This window comes from Micromys minutus, assembly GCF_963924665.1.
Source record: "Micromys minutus genome assembly, chromosome: 21".
NCBI lineage: Eukaryota > Metazoa > Chordata > Mammalia > Rodentia > Muridae > Micromys > Micromys minutus.
Genome location: NC_137956.1, coordinates 29,474,107 through 29,499,376, shown reverse-complemented (window position 1 = coordinate 29,499,376; position 25,270 = coordinate 29,474,107). Strand labels below are relative to the sequence as shown.

Below are 25,270 nucleotides of genomic sequence, written 5' to 3'. Positions count from 1 at the left end.
CACATCCCTCATGATGTTTATCATGTGTAGCACAGGGAGAAGGGTTAATAATTGACTAGTCTTGGTAGGAGGTATCTGTTGTTGATCAGTCTTAGCCTGTAAACACCAAGGGAAAGGAAGCTGTAATTGCTAATTTTCACACACATTGGTCAACCCTTCTCATACATACTTGGACCAAAGGAAAAAGAGCTTTTCAATTCTGAGCCTATTGCCTATGGGAAAGAGCTTTACCAGTTACCCACAGATCTAGATCTGGGGCCTTGGACCTGGCTGGGCCTTGACAAACAATACACATTCATTAACAGCTTCACTTGCTTCTTATATATACCCACACACCCGAGTTTGAATGTACAAAACCTATGTGGAAAGCAGACACATAAGCATGATTATCTGTTATTCCAGTGTTTCTATGAGGAAATGGGAGCTAGCAACTGGAAAACAACCTACTTTGTTTCCTGTTTTGTTTTTTTTTTTTTTCTCGAACAACATTGAAGTGAGAACCAATGCATAAGGTTGCCTCTTGATCTTCACACGCATGTCACATGTTCATCCGTGTATTCACACCCATGAATGCATATGCATGTACTCATACATTGGTGTGTGCACACACACATACACACAGTGTTCAGATAAGACATGGTAAGAAAGATATTTATGTAACACCATATAAATTATTCAGATGCATACATAGTTGGGAATTGAATCTTAACCACTCCTTGTGCTTTCATACTTTTAAACTACACATGCAAAGAGAGCCAGAGAAGTCACATACATTCCCTTTTTCCTGTCTGTCCTTGACTACAGTACAATTATAGGTCTGGGATGGGGGGGTGATGGTATTTAAACGTACAGATGAGACCCATGGAATAATTTGTAGAGTTGTACATTTTTACTGTCACAGGTGGCTGAGGGTTTTCAGGAAGTGATTTAAGATCAAGAGATAAAGAATGCAATTATTTCCCCAAAATGCAGATGGGCAGCTTTGATCACACTGGATATAAGTTCTCCTATTTTCCTCCCCGTCCAAAATACAATGAAACTTTATTTCCTGGTATTCCTCACAGAGAAATGAATTTCCAAATTGCTTAGCACAATGCCATGATATAAGACATTTGTCTGTTCAGCATACTGGCCAATAATGGCGAGAGTGTTGAGGGAGGAAACAGCAACCCGGGAGATGTTTTATTGCGTGTGAGTGTAGAGATAGCTGGGAGATGTTGGGAGTGTTGCAGAACAGAACACTTTATGTCTAGCAGCTCAGGTGCACACCCACCTCCATGGGCTTCTGAGTGCCTTGTACAGGATCTTGTCAGTTTTACCACTCTGCCAGGCCTGACACGATACAGTTGTTATTTTCTTACAACTTCTGAGGAGATGGTACAATCTGTAAAGTTAGAGTAAGCCTTTCCACACCATTAAATTTTAACATTTCACATTTCCAAGTATTTGGCTACTAACACAGCATTACTTTTAATGAGAAATCTCAAAGCTGATTTCTCACCAGCTGTCACTGTTGAATTGTTGGACGTTAAATCCTTCAGCAAGACTGAGGGAGAGGGAGAAAGAGCAATAAAGTGACATTAATGACTTAATCAAAATATGTTTGCTTGGAAATGTATAGACACTGAATATTTACTATTTTGAAGGCAGTAAAACTTTTTTTTTGCCACAGACTTTATTTATTCTCCTGACTAGAGGCAATTACTAAATACTCAAAACATGTAATTCTTCCTAAATATAGTTTACAATTTTATAATACACATGAAAATCCCTCATTTTTCTCCCATCTACATGCCAAATGTGCCCCTCCATGGGCTTTGGCTTTCTGAGCTATAGACTTTGTGCCCTTAAAAGTATTGATAACTAATCTTATTTTATGTGCATATATTACTAATTTGAGTGCCCCTCAGTGACAAATCTAAGAGTAAAAATTTGCTGGACTTACAATGGACAGGAGACCCATTGTAAGTCCATTACAGGGCCACACAGTTAATGGTGAGATCACACAGAGACAGCTGATCTGATGAGAGTCACAGGGCAGAACATGGAGCCTGGTGACAGGTATGCTAATGCCACAAAGACAAAGACAGACTCTTGAATGTGCTGGCCCATACATGGCTAGACAGTCTTACCCAGTTGCAACTTTTTCTCCTGGAGTTTATTTTAAAATAAAGCAAATGGCAAAGAATGATCGGTGGCTCTTACAGGAGTCCCTTAAGGGTCTGACTACATTAAATTTTAGGGTTACTGCAGCAAATTACTATAGACAAGATGACTATGGTAACTCTGAGGAACAAGCTTTCCTGTCCTGTCTTGACTGCTGTCTATAGCCATTCCTTGTCTTCTGCTCCTGCTGCTCCAGACACCTTCTCTATTGTAATATGGTGCTTTCTTTTACCATTCATGTCTCTTGCTAATGTATCCCTTGTAAGGACACTGCTCTTAGAATTAGGGTCCATCTAGATAATAACAGGCGAATTCATTTATAGACCTTTATATTACACATCTAAAAAGATTCCTTTCTAAATAAGATCATAGTCACAGGAGCATGCCTATGGACAAACCTTTGGAAGAGCCGCCAGTCACTATGTGCCCCAAACCACTGCTGCCATTCCCATGTCCAGAAGCAGCTCACACCATAGCCTCCATTTTTAAATGGGTGATGTCTGCTGCAGAGTTCCTCTCTCCAGAGTGCAGCAGGCTCAGCTAGAGCTGGCATACCGTAAGCAATAGAGGCAGACTTAGGAGACTGGGGTAGTTTTTGTTGCTCAGCTTCTGGGTCACCCGGTCAGAACATGCTTCTGAAGTTGTAGCTTACTGCCCTTATGACTTTGTTTCTCTGCCAAAGGATAATCAGCATGCGCAAAATCATCATTTCGGGTTGTAGTGTTGGCTTATGGACCGTGCTGCCTCTGCTCTTCTTTGAGATAAGACTGCTTTTCTTACCTCTAGACACACGTGGCTCACCCTTACCTAAATCCCTCACCACCATCCTTTGCCCCTCATCCTCATTTACTCCATTCTCCTCATTCATCCTCCTTTCCTTTCTCCTTTCATCCTCATAATGAACCTTTCATGAGTTGTTCTGGAAAGTCTGTTCCTCTCATGCACTCGAATACTGCCCCTGTCCTGTACTGTGAGCAGACATCTCTCTTGACTCGCATGAGAACTTCTGTATTTCTTCTGTCCCTACCCTGCCCTGTGATGTTTAGTGCTCTCCCTCCCAAGCTACTTAGTCTAGTTTGCACTGCACCAAGGTACTGCCGTTACCACCTGTGCCTCTGGTTGCAGTGCTATGTTCTCATCCACCATTGACATCAGTCAAGGTGGACATCTTCTCCTTTAAGCCAAGGCATTTATTCAAAACATGTTTCTCAATGTTCGCTTTTAAACTTTAAAGATAAAAGAAAATGAGTGGGCACTGCCATGCTCTTAACTTTCATTTACAACATGACCTTAGATAAGAAAAGATAAATTTGAAGTCATCGAAAGGTTTCATTTTCGTTTTGTCTCTTAAATGTAACCCTGATTAGCCATCTTGCCACATGACTCACTAAGGAGCCAGGATGAAGGGTGGGGGACACACAATCTTGCCTGTGGTGGATGGAAATGTTGCATCTACATACTAGAGGAGGGCTGTGAGGCTCGGAGTTCTATTGTAGTGGGTAACATAGTAAGTAGAGATTATTATGCTGCTGTGGGACTATAGCATACCCCAAATTCTGAGGTGACATCTAGTGATGCCAGAGCTCATATATGAGTGCATGGTCACCCTTCTACTCTCTTGTGTCCTGTCATGATCCTAAGTGAGAGACTTTCATGATACTCCTTCTGGTCAGGATGTGTGACTACAGACCCTTGTGAACAGCCAAGGGAAAGTGAGGTTGCAGGGAGAGTGAGGGGAAAAGACTAGCTGGTGCCCTCAGGTCACATGCAGATTCATTAATTATATCCAGGACTAATAGTTATTCTCTTTTAACCATGCTGTTACTAGGACTTTTATAAGAACCATCTTAGGCCATATTTCTGCTATGCAGCAGTCACTCACTCTGTTATTTTGAGTCCCTGACCATTCCCTCCCTCTGTGACTCCCTTCTATGGCAATGGGCTCTGTGGCCTTATGCTGGTCGAAGACTTATCCTGACCTGTTATTTTATCAATTAGTCACCAGACAAACAACACTCATGCTAATATTAGACATCATTGCATGTGCTAAGCTGCTCTCATGTGCCAGGATGCACTCACTGTGGAAATTTTATATGAATCCCATCGTAATTCAGAAACAGTCGCACACTAGCAGCCGCAAGTCTGATCCGGCCCTTTACCGGATTGAATAGTCTTAAAATGCCTATCAAATACTACATTTTCTTTGTGTGTCAGAATCTCCCTTCTTTCTACTAGCCCCTCTCCCTGTGCATTAGTCGGAGCAGTACTGCATAACAACCGCCCCTTCAGAATCAAAAGGATAATGGAACTCTGGCAAAGCTTGTTGTAGCCCATTCATTTCTGCAGCAGCTCTCTCCAATGAGTGGCTCAGAGATGGAAGCTGATTATCATCTTCCAAGTATGTAGTAAGTGTCTTCTGCACAGGACAAAGAAGAGGTCAAACTGATAAGAAAAATACATGACATTGGCTGTTCTAGGCTAGAAGTGAAAGAAAAAAAATCACTTTTGCTCACAGTTCATTGGCTGGAATTACTCCTGTAGCTGAACTCAGACACAGAGGAGGCTGAGCATGGAGTACATGTGGATGTTTGATGAACAAGGAGTATCCCAGTACTCCTTGGGTATGTAGAGCCTTTCTTATCTTGGGTCACTAGCTCTCCAGTGACTGGCCTGTTGGCTACTTAATTCAACTACCAAAAAAGCCATCTATCTAGATTTTTCACTCCAAACCAGACAGCATATGTCATTTAGAAATTGCTGGGTAGCCAATAGGCTTCCAGTAACCAGCTATCCATAGTGGGCCAGTCTTCTGTTTCTGCTGCCTTCCTGGAGGGGATGTTTTAGGAATTTGCCCTCTGAGGAGACCTGTGGGTAAAACTGAAATCCCCAAATAGAAGAGCAGTTGTCCATGATTTGGGGTCAAGGATTATATTGTTCTCAAAAGTCATTTCAACCATTCAAAGCTCATGGTCACAGCTCTACATAGTGACTGAGCAGGGGCATTTCAGGCCTTCAGAACATAGGCGGGGGCAGATTGAAGAGACATGTTATAGAAAAGTGTGCCTCTGATTTCATGTGGAAACTTTAAATGTCTTAATGAGCATTACTTAGCAAGACTTCACACAAGAAGGAGGTGATGTTTGGATTGGATAATTAAAAAACAAACATTCAACTGAAGGTCAGTGTTGTTATACGTCCTAGATGTGAATCCTTTGTTATTTCAGATCACTGAGCATGTGGATATTAAGAGGTTGGGAACAGATATCTCTCAGCATCACCCAGGTCGCGGTAGAAGTGACTTGGAAAGAATACTCTTACTGTGGAATTAGAATGTCATTTGAAAAGGTCAAGTAGTCATAGTTGAGGGAAAATTGGATCCACATAGGTTGGAATCGAGTATCCTAAGTCTTAAGTATATTTTGCAATAGGCAATTTCCCCAGCCTTTTACATGCTTGGTTTCTTTATCAATCAAATATGGAGATTAATATTGAGTTTTATTATAAAAGTTTGCAAAAGTAAGAAGATCATGGAGTTTCTTACATGCAGAAGAACAACCACTTGCTTAATACAGGGTGGCAGTCAGCTTTCTTGCTCTAATAGCCACTTTACAGCTGACCTCTTCTGGTCTGTTGGCGATGCCCATGGTGTCTGAGAAATACTTGTAGTTCCTCAGTATGTGGGGTTCCAGAAACTAGAGGGGACATAGTGAGAAAGGTGGTGGGGAGAGGTGAATTTGTACTTCAGGTATCCCAGGGATTGCTAATTCTCTATTGCCTTCAGGATGAGTGTTGTTCAAATGTCCATTGTTAAAACCTTAATCCTCAATTCATACTGTTATCCAAACAAGAGAGACCTTTAAGAGAGGAAGCCTACAGGGAGGTATTTAAGTAATTCAGCTTATGAAGTGGGTGGGGCTGGTGGGAAGGCTTGGTCCCTTTTCCTCTCCCTCTCTTCCCAAGTTCTCCATTGTAGGATAAGCCATTTACTTCTTCTCAATGCCTAAAAACATTAGGTGTGACCAATCATAGACCAGAACCTACAAACCGAGGAGCCCAAAAAAGTCTTTTCTCTCCACTAGATTATTATCACAGGAGTTTGTTATAGTAGCAAAATGCTGGCTAGTCCACTTCCACATTCTCTGCTGCAGAAAAGAATGGACCCTACTGAGCTGTCCTGTGGTGAGGGGAGAAGAGACCACAGAGTCTCACAGCAGGCTTCTGGAGGAGCTGGCTAACTGCTGAGCACAGTTTTCTTCACCCTCTGTCATTCACTATGGTGTCTGTACTTCTGCCACCAAAGACTTCCTGTTGCTTCATTTGGAGACCAAACATGAATCTTTCCATCAAGCACATGGCTATGTGAGATACTCATTCATGGATTTTAGTGTCCATTTGAAGACAGCATTCTAGCTGAGCTCTCAGAATCTAGTCACAATACTTGTTTAAACTTGTAAATACTTTGTTTAAACTATTTCACATGCTCACCTGTACATAGATAGATTGGCAGTAATTTTTTTAAAGGTAGATTTCATAGGATGATATTTACTATTTAATTTTCTTTTGTTTCTCATGGAATCTTGGGTGATCACACTTAATGTGACAAGTGTTTACAGGGCATTTTTATTTATTCTTTTATATTTTACTTTTTATTTCATATTTATTTTTAATTTATATATATTTATATATTTTATATATTATTATTCATATTATAGATTTATATTTATGGATATTTATAATTATCTATTATATGTAATATTTATATATTTTTATATTAATATATTTTTCTATTTATTTGTATTTTATTAATATTACATTTTATTTATTTATATTTACCCATCCCCAATGAGTTTCTCAGGGACTATGGTCTATCTGGGTCAGGAGGAGGAAGTTGATAAACACACTAATAGAGGATACCGGTGTAAGGGTAGCACAAAAGCAGAGAATGGCGCTCAAGAGTAATTGAATGAGTTTGCCATTCTGATCTCTAGAGAGTGGAACTTGATTGATGGAGGTGGTGGAGGAAGTTCACAAGCTGATTAGAACTTTATCTTCCCTTGTTCTTATCAGAGAACAAGGAAATACCTGCTCACATTAAACGCTTTAGCCAGCACAGTAGGAACTGTACAGTTGTAACCAAGTGTTGTCAATTTATACAATTCACTGCTGTGTTGTTAAGGAGGATGTCTCTCTCTCTCTCCCTGATGAACTTGATATTCATCATGACAAGGGGTCAAATAGCACCTTCCCAAGGGTGACGGTGACCTAAAATCTCTCAAAGACAGCTCCCCACCCTGTCCTGATGCCCCACATGTGGCTGGGTCTGGAGAAGGAGAGAAGTTTCTGAAGAGTACCATCCACACTTGGGGAGGGGGTGTCTCTACTTACTTCAATCAAGAGCTGATCGCCCTGGAAGCTGAAGTTCTATCTTCCAAACAAATGTCACAGGATTTGTTCTTTGCTGCCCACCTAAGCACCACTCAAGCTGAGAGATTATTCCTTTTCTTGCCTTCTGTGTCCCAACTTGATAGACTAATGACATAACGAAAGCTAGAGGCTGGTTTTACAGTTGGGCCAAGCATCCCAACACTAGATCATTCCAGGTGTCTATAGGGTTCCTCCAAGATAAATTAGCTCTTCTTAAAGGAGGAAGATCCCTAAGCCAAATGACATGGGAGACACTGTTGCTGAGAGCCAAAAGAGGAGAAAATACCATAACCTCAATTCCTACTGATAGTACAGAAGAAATTTCATCTCAAGGTAGGGGTCTGAATAACTTGGAAAGAAGTGTCTGCTCAAGTCTTGTGGTGAGACTATGTTTCAATTAAAAGTCACAAGTAGAACGTAAGAAAGAGTACATATGGAGGGACCCATGGCTCCAGCAGCAAAAGAAAAAGAAGAATGAGGTCAGAACCAAGTATATCCAGAGTATATATGCCAGTCAGTGAGCCCTCTGAAGATGTAACATCTTTAGATACTACTTTCTTTTCCTTCCCTCTATTACTAAAGTTCCTGACAATGTATAGCATGCCAGACAATGACTGTGTTTAGGGCAGCCACTGATGGAACTTCAGAGACTTCATCCAGGCTCCTGTGTCAGGGGCATACACAGTGTCTGAAATGGTGATATCATATACCATGCTGTCCCAAAACTCCTGTCCCAGTGGTCAAAAGAGCATCGGAAGACATGCTTCTTGGTAGTTTTTCTGTGGTTCTTACAGTAATAAAATGACCTATATTTCTCTATGCTGCATGGCAGACCCTCCTGCAACGATAGCTGCATGGATGCAGCTGCTTGGCTTTGTATCTTCTCAACTCTAGGAAATATTTGGCTGCTAAGTATCTACACTAAGAGACTTAAAGTCATTCATGAGTTAAGTATTTACTGTGCATGCAGCTTGTTCCCAGATATGTCCAGGGTTGGAAGGTGGGTGGAACAATGTTTTCTTAGACACGAAGACTAAAACCTGAAACGCTTGGCATCCTGCTCAATGTTCAGAGCCTGCTTTGTCTAGTTCTTTGGTATCTCTGATGTCAAGAGAGAGACTTATGAGAGAGGGATTCCAAGAAATAGTGAGCTACTGTGCAGTACATATGGCCTCCTTTGAACAGAAGTTAGGCTCAGGTACCTAAGGCCTGGTGGATCCTGAATCCCCTATTTCTCTATGGAAATTACTCCTCCATCAGTCTGTGGGACCTGGAGTGATGGAGGCCTGGGTTAACCTGCAAAGTGGTGTAACCTCTGTGGCATCAACTGACCGTGGTCAGCCCTTTGTTTCCAAGCATCCATGCGCACAACACACACTGGGATATGTATAGCTCAATCATTATTCTTCCATAGTCAATACTCTAACCTAACCAATGCACTTCCCAGATACACAGGCTCTCTGAGTAGCTGGTGATGAAGGTCCAGCTTTGTCCTGGAGAAAGACTCTCCTAAGTGGCCTGTGTCCTTCTTAACATTTGCTTTCCCCATGAGCAATTTTAGGAATTTGCCACAGAAAATTCTTCGGGGGAAGCAATGCACTAGATTGAACAGGGTGTTTTCTTACTGACTAAGGGGACCAGCCTTGTATCTGAGTCTTTTTCTGACCTTGGAGATCTGTTCCATCCACTTAGACATCATCTTCCTGGCCCTAAACAGCAAAGTTAGAGCTATAGGTGAGGACTTTGTTCTCCCTGCCTCCTGTGTTCCACCCAATACTCTAGGGGCAAGTGCCACCTGCAGATCACAATGCTCATTTCTGCCCAGAATTCTAGAGAGTAGCATTCCAAAAGACATCTTTCCAGTATGTCATGAAAGGAGGTGACAGGGTCAGTTATGTGTCCTTGAACCACTGTTCCATGCTGGACAGTGTACAGATTCCAGTTCTTTGAGCACAATTTATACAGAAGTAAGCCTGCTTAGAAGATAAATCTTCATAAAAAGAAGATGGCCAAGTTTGTTGATAAGTCTTTAGAATTCCGTTATGAAAACCATAATTAAAATCATGAAAGCGTGTTAATTTTATCTTCTAGTATCTAACAAAATTGAAATTGCATCTGTGCTCTACTTCTGCCTCCTCAAGTGTTGCGAGCATTTCTTCCGCACTAGCCTTAAGTAGCAGGAGTGGAAACTTACCTTTTCTGTGATTCTTCAGTAAATGACATGTCAACTTGTCTGTCTTACATGCTTGAAGCTCTGGGGCACTGGTTTTAGAGCTTTTTTGTTACAGGGTCATAAGAGCTATGGGGGTTCTTTGGTTAAATGTTGGAAAATACCAAAAAAAAAAAATATGGAGTTAAGAATAACCTAAAGGCTCCTTCCGTGTCAGAATCTGCACAGGGGACTTCAGGAGACTTCTCCTGTAGCATGGTCTTTTGTAATGGTATCTTCTTCACAAGTCCCATTTTGCAGATTGACGGCTAAGAAAATGGAGTTCTGGTAAAGCCAAGATTTCTCCGAGGCAGCAGGTGGACAACACAGGAAGTCAGGGTGGGCCGTTTCCACTATTGTCATGTTGCTGGAGCAGAAAGTCTTGACATCAGAGCCCCTGCAAGGAAGATGACCTGTTGTGTTCCAAATGAAACAGGTCCCTTGTCTTTTCACAGGAAATATAGCAATTACGTTTTCAGACAACATCTTCTGAAAGTTTAATGTTTACTCTTCTAATAGTTATGCAAATGTAGGCAGAACTACCTTATCACCCAACACAGAAGCTGACACTGGCCATTTCCAGTGTTCAGTGAGAACCTGCGTGGGAACATTGGAGTGCTTGCCATCAAATATGCATGCTCTTTGGAGTCTTGGATCTCAGCATTTCGTACTGTACAGTGTAAAACTATGTAGTTAGAAATAAGGTTCTATTTTACCTACCCTAGGGATAGAGAATGCTCTTTAGCAATACAATGGGTCCTGGGGTTGGGGCTTCAGTCTTCCTTTGATGTCCTTTGCCTTTCCTATCTAGCTAATTCTCTCCTTGTAGCTAACATCCCCATTTCTTTTGTTAAGAAGCATGCATCTAAATGTAACCAATCTATTTCCTCTTTATACATAACTACTGTAGATGTTGGTTCCCAAGAGGGCAGGCAAAGAAGAGAGGCAGAATAGCTTAGCTCAGACTTTGCTGCACCCTTGCTGAGTGCCAGGCACTGGGAGGGTTACATTTCAGGCAGCTCTCATGTTGGGCACCATGATCCTAGTGTGGGAATGAGCCTGGGGATTCAAGAATCTTGTTTGAGTCAAGCACCTGTGATATAGTAGAGATCCTGTTTAGACACAGAGAACAATATGTGTGGAACTAACTCCAATGATTGATGCCTGGCAACCTTGAATTGTGGCTTAGAGACTTGTTTCAAGGGGAGAGGAGGGGCACTGAGTTTTTTGTTAGTTGGGGCATATTGAGCATGACAGTGACTCCTGGCTCTCATCACCTCAACCATTGCTCTTCTCTTACTCTGAGACTACTGCCTTCATAGTGGAGCTCAATGCTCTCCAGAAATCTAACTGTTGCTGTGGAACATCTGAATAACTCCTATCTGAGCCATCAGACCCTTCCCAGTCTGTTTCAGTGTTCTATAGCTTGCCTGGAGGCAGGTGTGTGTGTGTGTGTGTGTGTGTGTGTTTGTGTGTGTGTGTGTTTGTGTGTGTGTGTGTGTGTGTGTGTGCGCGCGCGCGCGTGCGTGTGAAGCCTTTGGCTGGACAATGCTCAGCATCCTCGATCAGCTGTGACCAGGGAAAGTGCTTCTGATGGTGGCTCTGGATGCCAGTAAGCCGGAGGGGTGAGGCCTGAGAATGATGGAAAAACATCCTCTGATCTTTGCAAGGCTCTTTTGACATTAGGGAATCCCCTGCAGTATCTATGCTGTTAAAGCCCTGGGCACTGTCCAGTGCTGTAGAAGGAAAATGTTGAGGAAACTAGAGAAGGTGGCTGGGTTACAGAAGAGATATATTGTTCTTAATAGAAGAACTGAAAGTCAGCAAATCAGTGAGATCAAAGGACAAGCTTGTGGCCAGGGTTGAGGATGGACCTTGGGTGTGATTTTCCTGGGGAACTGGGCTCCTGGTTCAGCTTTGTAGGTGACAGCCTAGTGACAAAATGGAAGTCTTGCTTCTCTGTGGGCATGTTTTCTCCAGTAGTGAGGAGAAAGGATGTGGTAAGGTTTACTTGTGTTCATTCCAAGTTAAACTACTGATTACTCATTCCTTTCAGAGACATTATGAGAGTCCTTAGCAGTTTTCCCAGGTCCATGGTTTTCAAACTTAATTTTGGTTCAATTTATAACAGTTTTCAATTACGTGTGTGTGTGTGTGTGTGTGTGTGTGTGTGTGTGTGTGTGTGTAAATGTGAGCACTGTGGAAGTTATAGGAAAATTTACAGGAGTCTGTTTTTCTCTTTCTACCATATGGGTACCAGGAATCAAACACAGTTTTTAGGGTTAGTAGCATTAGCTTTTTCCCACTGAGTCATCTCAACAACCCTCTATTTCAGAATTTGATAAAATATTTCTTTACTTTAAAGATCTGGCAATTTCAAGTCAAAACTTATATAATCTAGAATTAATTATTATAATATTCCTACCTTAATCTTCAGAGTCATAGGGCTAGGGTTGTAGTTCACTAGATAAACTACTTTGGTTGTAGGTTGTTTGGGTGAAAATGGTGCTCATAGGCTCATCTATTTGAATGCTCAGTCATCAGGCAGTGAAACTGATTGAGAAGGATTAGAAGTGTGGCCATCTTAGAGTAGTTGTGGCTATTGATTGTAGCACCTGAAAGGTAGAGGCAGAAGGATCAGAAGTTCAAAGTTTGAGGCAAGCTTTGGTTTCATGCAACTCCCTCTCATAAGATATATATGTAGGTAGGTGGGTGGGTGTATAGATGGATAGATGGACAGATGAACAGATGGATGGACAGACAGACAGACAGACAAACAGACAGACAGACATATAGATAGATATTCAGGAGTTATGTTGAAATTCTCAATTTTTAAAATTTGAGGCCCTAATTTGTTTTGATAGATCAAGGTTTTCTTAGGTTTACTGAATTAATTGGGTATTAAATTTTTCAGTAATAGCCAAACCTCTTTAAAATGTGAAAAAGTTTTTTTTGTTGTGTAGTAAAAACAAAAAAGAAAACAAAATAATAATAAAAAAAATAAAACTATCCCTAGAAAACTAGCCATGATCCTTAACAAAGAAATTTCCAAGATCTGGGATAGTTTTTATATCCCATGTGTGGGATATAAAACCCTCTCCAATATATAGAAAGCCCAGTGTAATTTGTTTGGTTATATTTTGATAAAGTCAAAGAAGAAAATCTAAACATTAAGCACCATGGCATATTATGTTATTGGGTTAAGAAATTAATTTCAATGCTTCTACAGTGGGGATAGAGCTTTACTTTCTTAGGCCAAGACTTGGCACTTTGGTTCTCATTCAAAAGTTTTTTCATTTGTTCTATGTTAGAGAAAAAACAAAATCATACAAGAGATTTTTCTGAAATGATTCCCTTGGAGAGTAGATAGGTTGCTGAAAGTATTGGGATCAGTATTATCAAAATTCTTGGTTTAGATCAGGGAAATGCCAGACTCCTTAAGGCCTTATTGGTCATGCTGGGAGTGAGGCCTCTGCTTTCTAACACCCAGTCATAGCTGGCCTGTGCTGTATCTCCACCTGGGAGCAACACAGCCAGATGCTAAACATCTGACTGTAATTCTGACTTCTTTTTCTGTTTCCTTCATAACCTTAGTCCAGGAGAAACTTGCAACTGATTCCTAGAAAAGAAAAAAAAAGCAAAAGAAAGAATAAATGTCTAGTCGATTTTAAGAGACACTGTCCAATTGCCAGACTGGGGACAAGAATTTCTAGTTTGTATTGTGTGCTATGCTCCAAGAGGGAGTTGTGGTCCTTTGACCCTTGTACTGTAGAGTTTTGTGTATCAACCTGACACAAGTTAGAGTCATCAGGGAGGAAGAAGCCTCAGTTGAGAAATGCCTCCATGAGATCCATCTGTAAGGCATTTTCTCAAATAGTGATCAAGGTGGCAGGGGGCAACTCATGATTGGGTGGTACCATGCTTAGGTTGGTAGTACTTAATTTTATAAGAAAACAGGCTGAGCGAGCCATGTGAAAGCCAGTGAGCAGCCATTGCTGCTGCACCAGCTCCTTTCTGCCTCCTGGATCCACTGCTGCTTGAGTTCCTGTCCTGACTTCCCCCAGTGGTGGACTGTGGTCTAGAAGTACTAAGCTGAATAAACACTTCCCTCCACGACTTGTTCTGTGGTCATGGTGTTTCATAACAGTTTTAGAAACCCTAAGACAACCCATCTCTCCAATTTTCCAGGGACAGTGATACTCTGGGCTTAGCCGGAGTCACCACGTTTTCCATGTCACTGGTCCCACAGCCTACGAGAGGAGAAAAATGAGGTGCACCACTTCATGCACACAAAGTCTCCTTTGAAAAGAGAAGGCATGTGTGCTCGGACTAGCTAGAGAGTGCCAGTCAGAACTGACTGATTGGATTACCATGATTTACCTGGAGTCTTCTGTGCCCGAGGCTTCCATTCACTGTCTCAGGTCATGCTTCAAGTGTCTGGGCAAGGCACATTCACTCTACACATGAGAAAGCTGAGGTATACAGAGTAGAGAGAACAAACCAAAACCACATAGAGAAGGCTACACACTAGTGCTGAGGCAGACACCCTAACCTTCATACGGCATAAAAGAGCAAACCAAGTGAAGGTGCTCAGCTTCACTCATGAGACCCAACTAAAAATCTCAGAGAAAGTGCTAAAGGACGCCCCCATTTGGTGAAGCTAGTATCTTCAGTAGAATGCCAAAGAAGAGCCAGGTTCATTTTGATGGAGTGCTTTTCATTGATTATTTTGAGGGAGTAACAAAAAAGAAGAGGGGGGGAGGGGGAGGGAAAGAGAGGGAGGATTGAGGGAGGGAGAGAGGAGAGAGAGAGAGAGAGAGAGAGAGAGAGAGAGAGAGAGAGAGAGAGAGAGAGAGAGAGAGAGAGAATATTCTTGTCTTCTAGGAGATGTCAGGAAGACAATATTTTCCGAGCTGATGTTCCTTTTGAAATCCCAGAGGAAGTGAAGATCCAGACAAAAGGCATTAATATTAAACCTGTTTTTCATTTCACTTCAAATAATTACTTTTCCCCCAAATTTCTAAGAATAGCTTATGCACATATAATCCCTCAGTAATAAAGAGCCTTCTAATCCATGGGAGTGCTTTCCACTGGAAAACCTCAGTGAGTCTCTGCTGTCATTGCAGGCAGTCATTCTGCGCCTTATGAACTCACTTTGAAGGCATGCACTCTTCTTGCCTCTGGCACCTTGTGGATGTGCATATTCTGGTGGAAACGCCTGGGCGTGTGCACATGTGGAATGCTGCCTGAGTGTTAGGATGCTGACCATCCTAGTGTTAGGAAAGGCAGACAGGCAGGACTGCCCTTTAGTGTTCCTGGCAAATCCTGTCTGTCCACACAGTGAAAGAGCGAATTTGAAAGTGTCTCTCTGCTTTGCAAACATGCCATTAGAGACAGGGAGCATGAGAAAAACACACCATAGAAATCCCTTTGCAGCTGATTTTCATTTAACCAAACTGAAGTGTGAATGCTTATTACAGAAAATGGCTGGTAATCTGTTTGTAGTAATTTCCTGGAGAGGCTCTAAGAAGCCAAAGCCATCCTTCTGATGGCTGGCTGCCTCCTCCAGATTCTGTGGGAGCAGCTCCTGCCAGCTTCCAGGAACCCATTGTTAAGTACTCTGACATTTTTAAAAACTCAAATGCCTAGCTTGAAATTGGCCATTTTAACACTGGGGAAATCAACAAACACTACAAATTGAGGTCTCTGCCCCCCCACAGCTCCTCCAAGCCAGTTCATTAACATTACCACTGCATGAGGAAATCAGAACATCTGGCAACAGTCCTGATTGTGCATCCCATAGGTTTGTTAAGGAAGATCCTGTAAACTCTGGGGAAGCTTAGAGAGCCTCCATGGGAGGATGCTGACTCCAGTGGCTCATGGGTCTTTCCTTTGGTGTCCAGGTGACGGTCACTTCTAAATTTCCCAGTTAAGGCTTTATAAAAGACCCTCTCCCAGGTTCTTATTCCAGGGCCATGTCTTCTAAATGTCCTCTTAGAAACATATGCCTCTCCTGTCCACCCATGCAGTGGGACTTTAGTGGTATCATTTTGGATTTCATCAGACGTCCCAGACCTTCTAAGGAAACACTTCTGTTGCATTTACATTAAACCTGTAAGCTGATTGGGTATGACCACTCCCATCTCACCAACTAAACCATTAAGCAGTGGCAGGAGACTCTGCAAAACAATGGAGTTGGTTTACTCTCAGGTTGAATAATGGGATTCATTTTCACAACAAAATGAATGGTGCAATTGTATATGACCCAGAGATAGGTTGGGAGGCACAAAGTATAGGACATTATTCATAATCCAGAAAGCCATGGGAGAAGTGGGAGCTGGTGAACACGAGTTGGTATACTCTAAGGAGCTGGAATTAATGCATTGCCTCTGAAAAGTCTTAGACAGCTGTATCCCATCTTCCTGCCTGTCTTTATAGTTGGGCCCAGATTCCATGGCTTGCCAGCAAGGCTGCAGACATCCTCTCCCCATTGCTTTCTTCTGGCACTGTCACCTGCCTCAGGAGTTTCCATCAATGTGACTGAGCTTAAGGCTCCTTATGTCTAGTTCACTGTCTCTGGAATGCGCACTTTGAATACATTTCTCTTTCACTGAGGCTACTTCCCTATATCTGTCATCGCTGAAGATGCCCCATGCTCTCCTGCTGTCCTGACCTTCATTGAGTAGCATCTTTTCTCTCTTGTGTTTGCTTTTTTTCTTTTTTGGCTCACAGGCCTTAAGTTCTCACCAAACAGGATTTTTGAAGCTAGTTCTGGAAGCTGTATCTCTTATTCTAAACTTCTTGATACATTTGTGTTGTGACAAGAGTGATGAATTTCAAAATAAGACTCAACCATTGCATGCTTGAACTCATGTCTTTAAAAGTTCTTTCATTTGAAGAGCCATTCCATGCCAATTCCATGCAGGCCTCTGTATATGAAACACATGTGTCTATAGAGATAGGGTGTAGTAATAGCTCTACCATTTCTTTTTATGGTGCCTGATGCACAGTAAGTGTACCATCTGTTGAATGATGTAGTGGCTTGAATATAAAATGTCCCCATAGGGTTTGGTGTTTGAACACTAGGTCTTCAATCAGCGGCATTGTTTTTGGAATGTTGTAGAACTTTTAGGAGGTAGAGTCATGCTAGAAGAAATAAATGGCTTGGGATTGGCCTTGAAGTTTCATAGACTTGCCCATCTTCCTGTCTAATCTCTATTTCCTGGCTGGTCACAATTCAAATAGTTGCTTCATGCTTTGTCAGACCTTTCCCATCATGACCCATTATATCCTCAAACCGTGACCCAAAATACCCTTTCATCCTTTTAGTTACTTCTTTTTGGGTCTTTGTCGCGGCAGCAAGAAACGAACATAGGTGAACAATGACCATGAATGGCAAGTGTTTTGAAACAGTTTGTACCATCCCACTTGGCATCTATCTAACCTTCGTCTATCTCCTGTCTCTCTCGAGCATAGTCAGTGTTCTCCAGTACCAGGTGTCTGCTTCTCTGGAACGCTCACTAGAGCCCTGCCAATGACGGTGGCTGCAATATCTCTTTTCCTGCTCTGGATGGGGTTGGCTCTAAGGGCACGAGGACTTTAAGAACAAGTGAAGCTGGATCTCAACAAGCATACCCCTGAGGGCCTGTGATCCAGATTCCCTGCTCCTTGCCCCTTTCACCCTTCGTATTTGTGTGAACAGAGAGTGAAACAAGTAAACTTGTCTTTTAGTCAGGGAAAGAAAACGTGAGTGGCTAGGACACTGTATGGTGGCCTGAGCTGAAGAGTGTCACTTGTCATTGGGAATGTCCACATTAAGAACAGTCCAGCTTTGCAAACATCCTGCCTTCTGAGGTCCAGCCTCCATGATAAGGCCAGAGAAGACCCTGGCCTAATTGTACTTTCCCTTTTGAGAAAACCAGTCTTACCAAGCCTTGAGTAAGAGGAGGATTCAGGAAGTACCAATCACAGGGATAGGACTTGATTATGAGATCCAAACAGGAGCAGCGTTAAGCCATTATTTGGTCCTTTTTCCTGCTGGCTAGCTTGGCATATTCCTTAGGAAGCAGACATGTACTTGCAATGAAGCTTCTGTAGGCTACCAGGGTTCTCACATATTTTGCAATGGGAGGTGCTTCTCCAGTACTAGCTTGTCAGCGCATCCTTAACAGTGTGAATCTATTAGCTGCGTGGGCTTGGCATTTATGAGGAGGCAGACCTGGGTGGCCTGCTTAGCTTTAAAGGCAGCAAGATGCAGCGGATGTGTGTGAGGGTAAGATCATCCTGTACACTGTAGAAGAGCAGTGCAGGTTGTCTGTAACTGCTAATGGAATTATGCTAACTGAATCATGGACTCCTGATGCACAATATAACTTATTTTATTAGATAATAAAGAATGTCTTTACTCCCAAGAAATGGATTCTTAGAAAATTCCACTGCACAAACCTCCAGAGCGCTTTCTAAGTGCTGTATTAGCTCCCCTAATGGGCTGGAAACCTGGTATTAATGGTGCAGGGAGAGGGTGTGCCAGGGAGGTCACATGGGAAGAATGTCTGTCTGAGGGTGGAGAAACTCTGGGCTCACATCCAGGAGCATAGATAATTCTTCTTCTTTTTGTTCCCCTTTCCCCCTTTCAGCCTTTAAATATTTTTAAAACCCATTTTAGTGCAAAAGACTTCAGTCTCTAGGGCTGCAGAGTACAGAAGTCCAAATGCAGAGTCCCAACTGGCTGGTTTTGACATGGAACTTTGAAAACTCAATTAGTTCATCTGTGTGTTGTTCTGTTTGTGCTACTATAACAAAGCACCTGAGTCTCTGTACCATTTCAAACAACAGGAATTAATTGCTCACATGTTTACATTGGCAGAGTCCATTATCAAGGTGCTGGTGCATTTGATATCTGGCCAGAGCTCATCCCTCTGTTCCTAAAATGGCATCTTACTTGTGCATCCTTGGGTGAGACTGGATGCCTTGTGCTTTCATGAATGAAGAGCAGAAACATGAAAGGCTCTACCTACTTCCTTCCAGGTCTCTCCAAAGCCCCCATCCCATCTGTGAAGACAGTGTTCATAGCTCAGACCCTCCTGAGGTTCTGATCTCTTAATTCTTTTAAATATGTTTCCAGGTAATGTATGGAGGGCAATATGCATCCCAAACAAATCAGAACTCTTAATCTCTAGCATGATTATATTTTTTGAAGCAGGCTTTTATGAAATAATTAATGGCCTAATTAATTAACCCTATATGGGGAAAGTCCTAATCTGATAGATTTAATAACTTTACACAATAAAATGACTCTCTCCTCTATCCCTACCCTCTTCTTTCTTTCTCCCTACCTTCCTCTCCCTTTTCTCTCTCCCTCCTCCTTTCTATCTCTCACATGCAACAAGATGTGGTCCATTCAGAACACAACAAGAAAAGCCTTGATCTTTGATTTCATTCTTCAGAATTCTAGGAGGAAAAAACCAAATAAACCAAAAATCAAAATATAAAACAAACACAAAAGAAAATAAAGAAATACAAAAAACCCCCACACACTTGTATCATTTAAACCACAAAGAATATAGTGCTTTGAGGAAGCCACCTGTGCACAACATTTGGAAGCAGTTACTGGTCTCTGTACACAAAGCATGCTTTCAGAGCAAGGGAGGTATAGGGGGTGAAGTGAATTGAGATTATGGGCTTTGATAATCTCACATTCTAATGCATGTATTAGCTCATATCAAATTTGAGGCATAGTTCTAGGTAACATAATTTGGTGTATAAGGGGAAATCTGTGAGGGAACAAAAAGGATGTACCCAAAGTTCCAATCAAGAAATTGATATGGTCTCTGGAGCAAGAAGGGAAGGTAGTTCCCAGTGAAATAGAGGACTTGAAGGTTGAGATGTCAGGTCTTCGATTTCATCTGCATTTTCCCCCCTGCAAAGTGGGGTAGACAACATTACCAGCTAAAAGGGAGAAGTGAGGAGGTAGGTTTCCGGGGAGAGAAAAGGGTGGGAAGTAAGTACATGTGACCTGGCATGCTTAGAGGTTATGAGGACCTATGAAATTAGGTTCATTGAGCATATTAAACACAGTGATTGCCATTGGCTTTCTGTTCTCCATGCACATGTTCATGGGCCCCTGCTCTAGGTCCTCTCAGGCATGGTTTCGTGACTGCAGAGAGGGAATGTGAGAGAGCAGGGGATGAGAGGAAAGATTCTAGGGATTTTCCTATCCCGTATGAAACAAACAAAAAATGGCAATGAGAGTGTGGGAGAGAGAGCAGGTCAAAGGGACCTTGGTGCTGGAGGTCCCTCTGAGATTAAAGGATTGAATGAAAGGATGAAAGCCAGAAGGAAGTCATTGCCACTGAATGATTGGAAAAGAAATAAGGGCTTCTCCATTGACTGATAATGTGATGTATGACCACAGAAATACCCAAAGTGAAAAAGAGAGACTAGTAGAGACAGTGAAGATGCTAGAGCACCATGGTTGTAGACAGACCAAACATTCCCATGGTTGTTTCATTCCACAAAACTGAAAGAGCATAGCCAGTAGTGCACATCTGCAATCCTATCTGCTTAGGATACTTAGACCATTAAGTGGCTGGGCAGCTTTATGAACATGGTTGAATTCAAGCCCAACATTACCTAAAACTAAGGTGCCAGAGGGGAGAGGGAGGAAGCCTGGAAGCCGTATCTGAGCTTGTTTCCATCTGTCTGGAAGTGGGAAATGTGAGTGGAAGCAGTGTGAAGAGTCTTGGCTCTCAGATGAGGAAGGCAGGGAGTGGTTTTGAAAGTAGCAACCAGTATCTATAAGGACTATTTGAAGTGGAAGTTTCTGGTTTCTTTGAAGACTCAGTTATGTCATGTGATATTTTTCGGGAAACTATCTTATGAGACGGTGTTTTTGCTGGGAAGAGACACATAGTATTTTTCTGGAAACTGCCAGGAAAAAGAGCATGTGATGTTTTGTTAGAGTGCATGCTTGAGACTTGTGATGTTTGGAAAGGGTGTGAATCTGACCCAACAGACAATAGACAGCACTCTATGGTATTGGTTCACCTTGCTACTCTTTGCTGTTCTTCTTTGTGCTTTGCTGGCACTGGTCTTCACTAAGGACACTGTGGCATTGATTCACCTTGTCCTCTTCCCTCACTGATCATCATTTGTCTTTACTTCCTAGAGAGAAAAACACACCGAAGTACTTCTGGTCATATTGAAGTGGCTTCTTGTCGCTTCTGTGGACTCAGGCCAGTTCTGGATTAAACTGCTATAGCTGATTTGTGTTAACTAAACTGCTGCTATTCTAACAATGGAATTGTAATTGCCCCAAAGAACTATTTCTAACCATGTCCATATCCTCCTTTGCCCTATTAACCATTCCTTTCCACTACCTCTGGTGCGTGGTGGGCTAAAACGGACATTAAAGTATTTAAGAATCCTTTTTAGAGTAGGTTTTGGAAAATCTAAGCCTACAGACATTGAGTTAGTTTTGTCATCATTGCAATCAAATACTTTCAAGAAACAACTTAAGAGACAAAAGATTTATTGAGGCCCAAAATTTTAGAGGTTTCACTTCATCATGCAGAGAAGACATGAAGGGGTAAATTGATTGTTATTATGGTGGGAGAGAGAGGGTAAGACAAGAGAGGGGGAAGGGGGAGAAGGAGAAAGCAAGAGACAAAGAGAGGCACAGAGAGATGGAGAGATATACACAGAATATAAATATGAATGCTGTATATAAATACCTGGGCTAGAGAGAGTTTCACTTTTTAATGCCTACATTTTATTCAGACCTCAGTGTTTGGGTAGGAGTTGTCCACATTCAGACCATGTAAGTCTTCTTTCCTTAGTTCTTTGCTAATCTTCCCACAAGCATACCCAGAAGTGTGCTTTATTAATCTAGGTGCTTCTAAGACCGATGAAGCTGATAAGATTAAGCATCCCAGACATGTTCACAGCCCCAGACCCTGAACTTTGAAGAATAAGCCTCTACGACCTAGCCTCTAAACCAGGATGACAATGATTCTAACGATGATTTCATAATGTAGAATACAAACCACTGAGGGTACAGTTAACTCTGGTGAAAGTCCGGGTGAAGTCTCAAAGCATTTTAGTTTGATTGATATAATTAGTGTGCAGTGGTAGATATTCTGGGTCATGTGTCACAGAAGGAAGGTGTAACATCACTGTTATGAGGTCAGGGATGACATGTAGCAGAGATGCTACCAGTGGCCAAGCCAAAGAAGTGCTAAGAACCAAGTGTCTTAGAGTCCAGAATGAGAGGTCTGTCAGTAGTCACACCCTCTAGGCCCCTCCTGAGTTGAGTAGCACAATCAGAAAGTGATGCCCTGTCGCCTTATGGATGGGACCAGGATAGTCTCCAGGTCTGAGGAACTGAAGGTGATACATGAGACTCAGATGAACTTGTGGTGTTGCTATGGGTGTTAAATGAGTTGCTATGTGCTAAGAAATTATAACAGTCCTGGCAACAGAATAAGGGTTGTATGTGTTTCTGTGATTATTTTCCTGTTACATGACGCATGGGCTGAATTACAATATGAATGGTTGAGGGAAAATAAGATGAAACAAAAGTTTCAGCAATAGGCAATGGTGGCCAAGCTCTAGCACTGTCTCATTTTAACCATAATTGCTATTATAAGGGCAAGCCCTCTAGGAATGACTGTGTGCTCCAATTGTGGAACAAAGATTTGTGCCTTGATAGAATTCTTTGCTTTAATAAATAATGGCTTCATCACAGGAGCTCTTAACCCGTGGCTTACTAACTGCCTGGAAATTTATGCAAATGTGGATGAAAACATTCATCTGTATAATTTTCTAGATTAGGCTGTCATCAGATTTCCTAAGAAATCCATGTGCCCTGGATAGGTTAAGCAAAACTAAGCTCCCCCAATTGAGACAACTCCATTTGTAAATATATAGGTATATGATAATAAATTGAAACAGATGTGCCATAATGCCAGTTTATGAGCAAGCAAAGAAATAGCCAATCAAGGAATCACCACCCACTGATACCTACTCGGCTTCCGCCAGTTTTACCAGTAATGAGACAGTGCATTAACTGTGGTTCCTGATCTGAATGGTGCCACACTGCACCCTGTCATCACATCATTTAAGGAGAGGCTTCTGAAGGGGTTATGAATGTATGGACAGGATATTATAGAATAATAATGTAATAGTGCTCTGGGTTTCTATATGGTAGGACCTAGGCAAGAGTACAATCAGGGAAGCTGGAAATAGGCTGCACAAGGTGATGCTTTTATCAGCTTTTGGTGCAGAGAAACAACCATATTATTGATTCAAGGAGGAAACTGAGTTTTCTCCGTTCTTTCTTCATTCCTACAATATTCTCTACTGCCAAACCTTACCTGCTTAGCCCAGTTCCAGAGCTTCTTTCTTTAGTCTGTGTCACCTGAAGGGAAAATCCAGCTCAGAACCTTTGACAAGGGAAGGGTTTGAGGAACTGGGGGAGTCCTGTGAGAGTCAGAAAGTCACATGAGCGAACCTCACAGTTACATTCCTGGCTTTTAGTAAATTCTTGTCTCCACAAGGAGGAGTAAATAGTATTCCTGCAGTTAGGAGGCTGATGTTTAAAACGACTGGGGAACGTAGATCTTATTCTTCCCCAGACCTATCATTCTCAACATCTGCACACCCCACAGCCTTATCAGTACCCCTGCTGTTGGAAAGAGCTGAACTCAATTTGGATATTTAATACATGTTTGATGCACTTGTGCCATTTATAGTTTTTTTGAAATTTATTTTGAGCCAGTTATAGGCTTTTGAGAAGCTAAAACGTCTCTGGGAAGGCTACTGTAGCCCTCTTTTAACATAAAAATAAACAAAGATGCTTGGTGTGCCAAGGTAGGCTCAATTGTCTGCAGGTTTGGAGAAAAAAAAAATAGCCATAAGAACTTTGGGCCTATGAGCCTATGATAACTGACCTTGGGATATTTAGTCTTAGGTTGACTATTCTCTATGTGAGAGGAGTGCCTTCTCCTCACAGAAATGGACAGGACTCATTGAGACTATGCATGCAAAGGGACTAGCATGGGCTAGCATAGTTAAGTGCACAGCAATTGCTATTTTCATTATTTGGTGGTGGGTTAAGGAAAATACCTTTCCATCCTTACAGCATCTGGCAAGCTCTCAAACAAACAGGATGCTCAGGCAATTGCTGGTAGGTAGACAGCTGAATGAAGACTGGATCTTCAATGAGTGTGTGTTCTTGACCCCCTAATCAGGCACTAGATCAGCTGGGCCTGGTATGTTAAAGCTTGGAGGCTCCAGGAGCCTTTCCCATCAGAGCCTCATTTATCAGTCCTGACTTCCTCTTGCCGACACTGGGCGTGATGCATTGCTGAGCCCCTTATCATGTTCAGGAAGCCTGCTCTCCATTCCCCCCTCATGTAAATGCAACCAGGACCCCATTTATCAAGGGGACACAGCGTTCTTCTGGTAAACTAAACTGCCTAATGTACAGTGAATGTGAAGTCTGCCTAGAGCATACTGAATGGCAGTAGTGAGACGTCTTGCTTGGAGAGATGCTGAGCTAGGTTGCTGACACTGGGAAGATAAAAGTCCTGTGTCATGGTATGATTGTTTCTGACTTGGCTTTTCTGACTTGGGACAGGATTGGTACCAGAGTGGCGGTGAGGATGCCAGTGTTGGTGGGACCTCCACACTCATACTGTATTATATTCATTGTGTGGCTTTCCATGTAAAGTCTTCAGCAGCCCTGAGGGAGTTCTCATGGATATTCAGACTAGATGCTACCTTAATATTCTAGGACCTCTACTTTCAAGTTCTGTGTAGGAATCATAGGAATATTTTCTTAGGAAAGATGCCCTAGGGGACAGTAAAAGAACACCCATGTTCTTCATTATTGTTCTTCCATGTTGAACTAGACATTTATAATTACATACTATGTATCACTGTATTGGGGAAGAGTCACGAATAGCTGCTTCTTTAGAGACTTGCATTCTTCAAATGCCAAATAAAACATGAAACAAGTATATTGGCTAGACTTTTTTTTTCAACTTGACATAAGCTAGAATTATCTGAAATGAGGGACTCTCCACTAAGAAAATGCTTATATAAGATCCAGCTGTAAGGCTTTTTTTTTTTTTAAATTAGCAATTCATAGCCCAGCTCATTGTGGGTGTTGTTGTTCCTGGGCTGGTGGTTCTGGATTCTATAAGAAAGCAGGTTGTGCAAGCCATGGGAACATGCCAGTAAGCAGTAATCATCCATGGCCACTGCATTAGCTCCTGTTTCCTGGTCCCTGCCATGGTTGAGTTCTTGTTCTGACTGCCTTCAGCAATGAACTAGGAAGTAGACATATAGACCAAATACGTTTCCTCCCCAAATACTTTGGTCATGTTGTTGCATCCAGGCAATAGTGACCCTGACTAAGACGAGTTTAATGTGCAGTGTTGAAGTAGGTAGGAACTTTAATTCAAAGAA

General features: G+C 42.0%; 1 protein-coding gene across 1 annotated transcript in view; it reads left to right on the top strand.

The window, feature by feature from the left end:
• CLSTN2 (calsyntenin 2) overlaps positions 1-25,270 on the top strand; it is a gene marked incomplete at both ends in the record, with an annotated part of 550,546 nt that overhangs the window by 151,386 nt on the left and 373,890 nt on the right. The window lies entirely within an intron of this gene.